This window comes from Zingiber officinale, chromosome 6A, assembly GCF_018446385.1.
Source record: "Zingiber officinale cultivar Zhangliang chromosome 6A, Zo_v1.1, whole genome shotgun sequence".
Taxonomy (NCBI): Eukaryota; Viridiplantae; Streptophyta; class Magnoliopsida; order Zingiberales; family Zingiberaceae; genus Zingiber; species Zingiber officinale.
The window spans coordinates 26,366,523-26,376,128 of record NC_055997.1 but is presented as its reverse complement, the minus strand read 5'-3'; the positions used below and the strand labels follow the sequence as shown (position 1 = coordinate 26,376,128).

Below are 9,606 nucleotides of genomic sequence, written 5' to 3'. Positions count from 1 at the left end.
GCCGAAATTTCTTCAGACAGGGACTCCTCTGGGGCGTGACACTCGCACTCACAACCCTAATTTTCAACTACTGTTCATCTTCTCCTTTCTTCCACACTGAGAGAGATCACTAACTTGAGCATCGGAGGGCCTAGCCAGGGATTCCCACCTCGGTCTTAGGTCACTGACGATAGTGTTGGTTGATCTCTTGTGCGTAGGAAGCCTTGGAAGCTCCAGATCTCGGTTTTCTTCATCAAAGATTTCCTCTCGTCTTTGGATCTTCGCACGAGGAGGGCATTCTGTGATTTCGTTCTCTTAGATCTGCTTTGAATTTCTCGGATCGGTATTCTACAGGTATTATTCTTCATTAGTAGTAGGGTTTTCTCCCAGCTTTTCATTTTGTCAAGGTTCTCAGACAGGATCAACCAGTTCCATACAAAAAGATAGAGAATCTTTATTTGAAGCATAAGATAGTTTCAAGGGACTTTTACTCTAGTACCGACATCATGGATTAAAGAAGTGGCTCATAAACCACACCTTCTTTAATGGAATTTCTTAACAAACGAAAGTGTCCCTTGACTCCGTAGTTGGTGGAGCTCTAATAAACAAAGGATTGGAAGAGGCCAAGTAGATCATTGAGAGTGTAGCCCTTAATCATTATCAGTGGGTGTGTTTGAACAAGGTAACCTTATCAAAATGCGAGTAAGTATGATGTAAACACTCTTGACTTAATTTTTGCAAAGATGGATGCTCTTGTAAAAAGGTTTGATACATTTAATGTCAATTTTGTGAACCTTACTAATGCACCTTGTGAAGCATGTGGTGATGCAGGACATGCAGTAGATGCTTGCTTGTAAAATGCTATCACAGTATAACTAGCCTAGCTTAAACAAGCTGATGTCATGAACAACTTCAACCAAAGGTTGAACAATCCTTATTCAGGGACATATAACTTTAGTTGGATAAATCACCATAACTTCTCATATCAAAATAGTCAAGAGCAAGGAGGGTAAAGAAATTTCAACCAAGTACCTGAAGCTCAATCTCCATCTCAATCGGATAGAATGGATGATGGAAAGCTTCATGACCAAGCAATTCCAGCAGGTTGAGGATGTGAAACAATTGAAAGGTATGATTAGTAATTTGGAAGGTCATACTAAAATACTTGAAACTCAACTTAAGTAGGTGCTAGCTTCTCGTTGAGAAATCTGAGGAGATTTCCAAGATAACCTGAATCAGATGTTGTTGAACATTGCAATGCAATAATCCTAAGAAACGGAAAAGCCCTAGTTGAAACTCATGTGATCGAAGAGAACAAAAAAAGGTGACCAAGTCCCAATGGATGGAGCTACTCAGATAATCTTTGATGATGATCATATTCAAAAGGAATCTAAGAAGAATAAAGATGAATCCAACCACAACCTTCCATTGAGGACCTATGTACCTTCAATACTGTTCCCACAAAGGCTAGTGAAAACCAAGAAGGATATAGAATTCAACAAATACTTGGAAAAGATCAAGGCACTTTGCTTAGATATACTACTTCTTGATGCTTTGCATCAAATGATAATATTTTCCAAATTCATAAAGAACATCATCTCATCGAAGGAAGAAAGATGATCTACGATCAGGAACTTAATTTTCTGATGAAAGGTGGAGATCGCCATGTAGAATGAGCTAAGAATCAATCTTTCAAGGATGACATTATAAGAAGATAGACCGTCGACCACTATGTGTTAGGATCAAAAATAATTTAGATACCTCCACAATAGTATAATATTATCCACTTTAGGCCTAAGCCCTCATGATTTTATTTTTGAGTTCTATTGAAAAGGCCTCGTACTAATAGAGAAATTATTCCCTTATGAACCCATGATTTATTTTTCTTGTATTTTCAATGTGGGACTTTGTTTGCAACCTTGAAACCCAACAACCCTCCCCCCTCTCAAATGAAGGACCACAAGTTTCTCACATCTGACCCTAGACCCACTAGGTTTTCTAGGCTCTCGGTCCACCCGACCTACTAGGACTTCTTCCTTGCCTAGCTACAACTAGGACTTCCTGCCTGCTATCTGGTCCTCTTGATTCAGACATGGGAGCCCCCACTTCATTTGTTCAAGGTCAATATTCTACTCACATGGCTCAATTAGACCATAGCTCTTGTGCACAGTCGACAGTTAAATCTTTTGGCAGTTCAGGCTCTAATACCAATTGTTAGGACCAAAAAGAATTTAGATATATCTACAATGACATGATATTATCCACTTTTAGCTTAGAACCTCATGATTTTATTTTTAGGCTCTATCTAAAAGGCTTCGTACCAATGGAGATATCATTCTCTTATAAACCCATGATTTTTTTCATGTGTTTTCAATGTAGGACTTTATTTGTAACTTTGTAACCCAACACTATGAAGATGGTGCTTCAAGTTCATCTTGATGGCCACTCGCCTAATGAGAGACAGAAGTTGATCTATCCTAGTGGTTGTACCTTATACCTTGTAAATCTGAATAAGGCGGTTGACATGGGATGTAGCTCTTCTCGGTCAATTTGCATTCGATTAAAATCTTTTATATACAACTCATTAACTAAGATTCCCATGTCCAAGAATACTCTACGCACATTGTAGTTAACTATAGTGGCATGAATTACTAAGGCATCGTCGTTTGAGACAACAACCCCCTCTAGGTCTCAGGACCCAAATTTTATGAGAGGATCATTCTATTAACCTGTCGGTGCCCACGCCGTAGTTCTCCAAATATTGTCTATGAGCCTTCCTGGTATAGTTAGAATTTCCACCAATAGAGTCACCCAAGATTATGCTGATGGTGCCTTGATGGGTAGTGTTGTCTTGGTGTCACAATGATGATCTTGGCGATTACCTTGACGATCATTATAGCAATCGGGGGAGCAGTGACTAGGTGGTTCTGGCTCCCATCTAGGGATTGGATTGTCTTTGCGCTGGTTTGATCAATCTCTTGAGTCGTAGCACTAAGTGTACTTGATCAGCGAATGCTGGATAGAAGTGAGTGAAATGCTCCTACCTTGGTGTTGTTCCTTTATAACTCGATTGACTTCTCGAGTAAGTTGCCGACACACTTGAGTATCATGAGTGAATGACTGGTGATAAGTACAAAAATAGATCGACTCCTCCTGAGGTGGTTGGCTCAGCCCCTCGCAGAAGTGGGAGGCGAGTCTATAGCTTCCACTGCTCGCTTTTCTATGTGAGTCAAGACATAGTTGAGGAGTTGTTAGTGTTGGAATGTATACTAAAATCCTAGCTTTTGTAAACATTTATTTTGAAATAAAAGAATCATATTTGGTCAATATCTACATTTATTTGTTAAATAAGATTGTTCAATTAACTTATAAAGTAGATAACATGGTGTGTGGTGTCACACTCAGAAGATCATGTTGTCGGTTCTTTATAAATTATAAACAGTTGCTCATGACTAAGATGGAAAGGAACAAACCATCGGAATAGTCATAGTATAATTAAGTACTAGTTTATCTTGATTAATAAATTACACTGATACACTCTAAGTGTATTGAGTAGGACCATTTTAGGTAAGTTCTTTTTGTACTGACTTAATAAAAGAACTAGACCTTAGTTATTATGGAAGTGTGTGCTCTTAATCCTAATATAATAACAAGCACATATATTTAATATTTATTTCTTTGACTTATCAAAGGGTGAGATTTAGTTCGATAAATCAATATGCCCGATAAGTTGGGAAATGATATTACTTATAGTGTGTGTTGTTGATTATTGAAAGAATCTGTGTCCTAGTTATCTAGGTTGAGAATGTCCCCAAGAGGAGCTCATAAGGATTGCCATGTTAAACCCTGCAGGTGGACTTAGTCCAACATGACAATGAAGTTGAGTGGTACTACTCTTGGAGCTAGATATTAATTAAGTGAGTTGTCAGTAACTTACTTAATTAGTGGACGTTTGTTATCTTAAACACAGGGAGACTAACACACTCATGATAAGAAGGAGCCCATAATGTAATTTGGGATTGGTGCGGTAGTGCGATAATAACTCTCTAGTGGAATGAGTTATTATCGATGAAGTTGAGTTGTGTGTTCGGGGCGAGCACGGGATACTCAAGCTCATCGGAAGGCCAAAACCAATTTCTCCTCTAGGTCCCCGTCGTAGCCTCATTATAGCCTCAAGTCCATCCAAATGTAAGGCTCTTCTTGGTGTCCAAGAAGTGGGCCGGTCTAATGCTTGGTGACCAAGCAAGGGCCGGCCACATCCTCTTCTATAGGGGCCGACCCTTTACTTGGTGACCAAGCATGAAGGGGCCGACCACAATATTTAAACAAGGAGGGATGTTTTTGAATTTTTAAAATCTTCTCTTTGTAGAAAACTATAAGTTTTAAAAGAGAGATTTTAATTTTAAAACTTTCCTTATTTGAATTTGGCCACATATTTTAATAGAGAGTTTTAAAAGTTTTAAAACTTTCCTTTTTTAACCATCCTCATGGTTTAAGAAAAAAAAGGAAGATAAGTTTTAAAATTAAAATTTTCTATAATCATGTTAAAAAAGGAAATTTTATAAGAGAAGTTATAAATTTTAAAACATGGTTTTAATTTTTAGAACTTTCCTTTTTTAACTCCTACTTTAGGAAAGAGAGATTGTAAATTTTATAAGAAGATTTCTTCTTCTAAAATTTTTAAAAAAATATATTTCCTTATTCCTCTTGATGAGGTGGCCGACCACCTTGTTTGGTGCCCAAGCAAGTGGCCGACCATAATAAAATAAATAAAATCATCACAAAATCAAAATTGGTGATTGATTCAATCAAGAGGAAAGAAAAGGAAAAATAAAAAGGGAAAAGGAAAAACTAGAGGATGATTTTAATTTTTGTAAAAAGTTTTTCCTTATTTGCCTTGGGCAAGTAATATAAAAGAAGAGGTGAGGAGGCTTCATGAGATACAACTCTTATTCTTTTGCTTGGAGATCTCAAGTGGCCGACCCCTCTCTCCCTTCTCTTTTCCCTTTTGCTCTCTTCTCCTTGGTGGTGGTGGTGGCCGGATTTTAGAAGAAGAGGAGGAAGCTTTTGGGTGGTGTTCATCTTGGAGGATCGTTGCCCACACGACATCCAAGGTGAGGCGAGGAATACGGCAGAAGATCTTGAGGTCATTAACTTACAAAGAGAAGGTATAACTAGTAATTTACTTCTGCATCATACTAGTTATTTTCTTTGTAAGAATTCTAAGTACAAGAGGCAATTAGATCTAGTTTATCGAATTTATTTTTCGATTTTGTGTGTTTTTTTCTTCGAATTTGTGATTCGATTGTTCTTTTTGGTTAACCTAGAGTTATTTAAGGGAAATAAATATTAGCTTTCCTTAAAAGGCGTTGACTAGGCGGTGGTGGTTGCTCCCATATCCAAGAAGTCCATGTGCCTCGTCATGCAGTACTGGAAGACAATTTTAGAAATTAATATTTAATGGAATTAATAACATAGGTGGATTTGAATCAATAGTGTTAAGTTCCGCTTGCGATTCAAATCTAAACCATTAAGAACAGATAAGTTAAATTTGGAATCAATAATGTTATGTTTCGTCTGCGATTCCTAATTTAACTTCTAAAGAACACAATAGGTTATTTAAGGAAAGGTTCGGCACTTGTACAAAAAATTTTTGTACAGTGGAACCAGTACGTTTTCCTAGGACTAACAAAAAATTGGTATCAGAGCTAGGGGTTGCCTCTGTGTATTTAGAATTCAAATAGGTTATGCACATGTCATACATAATTTAGGCAGGTTAATAGTAGGATGTGCTAACTCTTTGGTTGCAGGCTCCAACTATTATGGCTTATTGATGTTGTGTGTGATTGGACCCTTGGACATGTCAAGGGCAATATTTTGTGTGTGCATGATTGTATGTAACTAATACAGCAGGAGCTGTATTAGCCCTAGGATTTTAGAATTTTATTTTCGATCTAGATTACATGTACATTCCCTCGAGGAATATAGGATCGATATATGTAAAATTCTATTTTTGTCGCGGATCGGATTCTTGCGAGGCGTGGTACTTATGGAGCACCAGAGGCGCAGCGGAATAAGAAGCAAGATGGATGCGATGACTCGACCCGATAGCGGTGGCTAAAGATGGCAGCAGCTAGGGTTGGAGCACATGGAGGACAGTAACAGAAAAAGACCATAATAGTTGGAAAATAATTTCCATATTTATTGCTTTTATTTACTGTGATGTATGTGTATGCATATGATGTATGCTAGGATAGTTTAAAATTCCTCACTTTAAATAACTAAGTGGGAGAGAGATTTATTTTAATAAATTCCAAGGTCTCTATTACTGGTTTGTAAGTGATGCAAACAAACTTGCGCATTGGCTCTGAGTGCCTTCCTCCACATCGGATGAGTTTGTTAGCGGATCACTAGATCAAACTTCCATTTTGGATGACTATAGGAAATTAATTAAGAGCGTGTGATCTTCCCCATCGGAAGGGGCACAATCTTATTAATGGACTTAGTGTCAAGTAATGGTATACACTTAGGCACGTCTAATAGTATCCTCCCCATCGGAGTCACTGCTATTATTTGTGTGACCGAAGGAAACCAACTATTAATTTTATTTGTCAACCCACTGGCCATTATACTGAAAGAGAACAAACTTATTGGACCCAACTACATAGATTGGAAAAGAAATCTAGACATTGTCCTTACTGCTGAAAGCTATAAGTTTGTACTGACTGAGGCTTGCCCTGATGCACCTGACAGTGACTCTACCCCAGAGGAAATTAAGTATCATAAGAAATGGATAAAAGCTGATGAGATGGTGCGGTGTTACATTTTGGCATCAATTTCAAATGTATTACAACATCAGTATCAAGATTTACCAATAGCTTATGATATAATGAACAATCTCAAAGAACTCTTTGGGCACCAGAGTCGAACTGCTAGGCAAGAGGCAATGAGAAAATTAATGACAGCCACCATGTCTGAGGGAACACCCGTAAGGGATCATATCCTCAAAATGATGGCCTATCTGAACGAAATACAAGTTCTTGGAGGAGAAATCGATGGGGAAACCCAGGTTGATATAATTCTCCAAACGCTACCCAGAAGTTTTGAGCAGTTCCGCCTGAACTATAACATGAACAAAAGAGAGTATATGTTGGCGGAACTTCTGACAGAACTACGACAGCAGAAGGTATATTTCGTCAAAGTTCTCAGATTCACTATGCTGAAAATGGTTCTACTTCTAAACTGAAAGACAAGAAGAAGAAGAAATAGGTCTTTTCAGCAAAGAGAGTGAATAAACCTCAGAGACAAAAAGCTGGAATGAAGAAGCCGAAGGACAAGTGCTTCATCTGCAAGCAGACAGGGCATTGGAAGGCAGACTATCCTCATAGAAATTAGAACAATAAAGGTATATCTCATGCTCTAGTTGTTGAAACATGTTTAGCGGTGTTTCTACTAGCACCTGGTGTGTAGATACGGGAGCCACTGATCATGTCTGCAATTCTTTGCAGGGGTTCCAGGAAACCCGACGACTATTTGAAGGGGAGATTACCGTCTACATGGGCAATACTACTAAGGTGGTAGCTGTTGCAGTGGGAGACGTCTACTTATCTTTTGATAGGAATAGAAAATTGGTTTTAAGAAATTGTCTTTGTGTACCCATTTTTAGAAAGAATTTAATTTCAGTTTCTAAACTGTATTTGGATGAATATTCTGTTTCCTTTAATAACAATGTGGTTATAAAGAGAAATAAAGTGATTATCTGTTCTGGTGCATTGGTTGACAATTTATATACTTTAAATCCAATTTCTCCCACAAAGCAAAATATGAAAATTAATAACATATCTTCTAACTCTAATAAGAGAAAAGAACCTTTGGAGATGAACCAAACGTATCTTTGACATCTAAGGCTTGGTTATATTAACTTAAGTAGGATTCAAAGACTCATAGCTGATGGACTCTTAGGTCCATTGGAATTGGAAAATTTTCCAACCTGTGAATCTTGCTTGGAAGGTAAGATGACCAAGAGACCTTTTAAGGCCAAGGGGTATAGAGCCAAAGATGCATTAGAACTGGTTCATTCTGATTTGTGTGGTCCTATGTCTATCCAGGCAAGAGGTGATTTTGAATATTTTGTCTCTTTTATAGATGATTATTCAAGATACGGATACATTTACCTGATGCGCCGCAAGTCTGAGTGCTTTGATAAATTCAAAGAGTACAAGGCTGATGTGGAGAAACGTCTTGGTAAAAGTATCAAGACACTACGGTCTGATCATGGTGGCGAATACCTCTTAGGAGAGTTTAGGAATTACTTATCAGAAGCCAGGATTCAATCCCAGTTGACCGCACCTGGTACACCCCAACAGAATGGTGTGGCAGAATGAAGGAATAGGACTCTTATGGAGATGGTTAGATCGATGATGAGTTATTCAGAATTACCAAATTTATTTTGGGGATATGCACTGGAAACGGCAGCACACATTCTGAACTTAGTACCTTCTAAATCAGTATCCTCTACTCCCACAAAATTATGGAATGGGCGAAAGCCCAGTCTAAGACATATTTGGATTTGAGGTAGTCCAACACATGTGCTAAATTCGGATGCTGACAAGTTAGAATCTCGTATAGAAGTGCGCGTGTTTGTGGGTTATCCCAAAGGAACAAAAGGTGGTTTATTTTATAGTCCTAAAGATCAAAAGGTCATTGTTAGCACCAATGCCCAGTTTTTAGAAGAAGACTGTATAATGGATCATAAGCCCAGTAGCAAAATTGTTCTAGAAGAACTTAGAGAGGACACATCTACTTTAGTACCAACAGTACAAGATGAACTACCACAAGAGACTGCAGCACGTGTCACACATGATACACAACCACAGACGGTGCCTCGTCGTAGTGGGAGGGTTGTTAGGCAGCCTGAGAGATTCATGTTTTTGGGAGAGTCTTCGGACTTGATCCCGGGTAAACATGAACCTGATCCCCGGACATATGATGAAGCACTCCAAGATATAGATGTAGTATCTTGGCAAAAGGCAATGAATTCTGAAATAGAGTCTATGTACTCTAATAAGGTCTGGGAGCTTGTAGAACCACCTGATGGTATAAAAGCCGTTGGATGCAAGTGGATCTACAAAAGGAAAAGAGGGACAGATGGGAAGGTAGAAACCTTCAAAGCAAGGCTTGTTGCGAAAGGGTACACTCAGAAAGAGGGAATCGATTATGAGGAGACTTTTTCACCGGTAGCTATGCTTAAGTCTATCCGGATACTCTTATCCATTGCTGCTCATATGGATTATGAGATTTGGCAAATGGATGTCAAGACAGCTTTCCTTAATGGAAGTCTTGAAGAAAACATCCATATGAAGCAACCATAAGGGTTCATTGAAAAGGGCAAAGAGCATCTAGTGTGCAAGCTCAATCGGTCCATTTATGGACTGAAGCAAGCTTCAAGGTCTTGGAACATCCGGTTTAATGAAGTAATCCAGTCATATGGATTTATTCAGTGTCCGGATGAGTCTTGTGTATACAAGAAGTGTAACGGAAACGTGGTGGTATTTCTTGTACTATACGTAGATGATATTTTGTTAATTGGCAACAATGTCAAGGTATTATCGGGCGTAAGGGTATGAT

The 9,606-nt window shown here is 38.4% G+C and overlaps 1 non-coding gene across 1 annotated transcript; it reads right to left on the bottom strand.

The window, feature by feature from the left end:
- Positions 1–386: 386 nt before the first annotated feature.
- On the bottom strand, positions 387–492 carry LOC121998835. The gene has a single exon (XR_006116627.1). It is a non-coding gene; the product is annotated as a small nucleolar RNA R71 (small nucleolar RNA).
- Between the last annotated feature and the right edge of the window lie 9,114 nt (positions 493–9,606).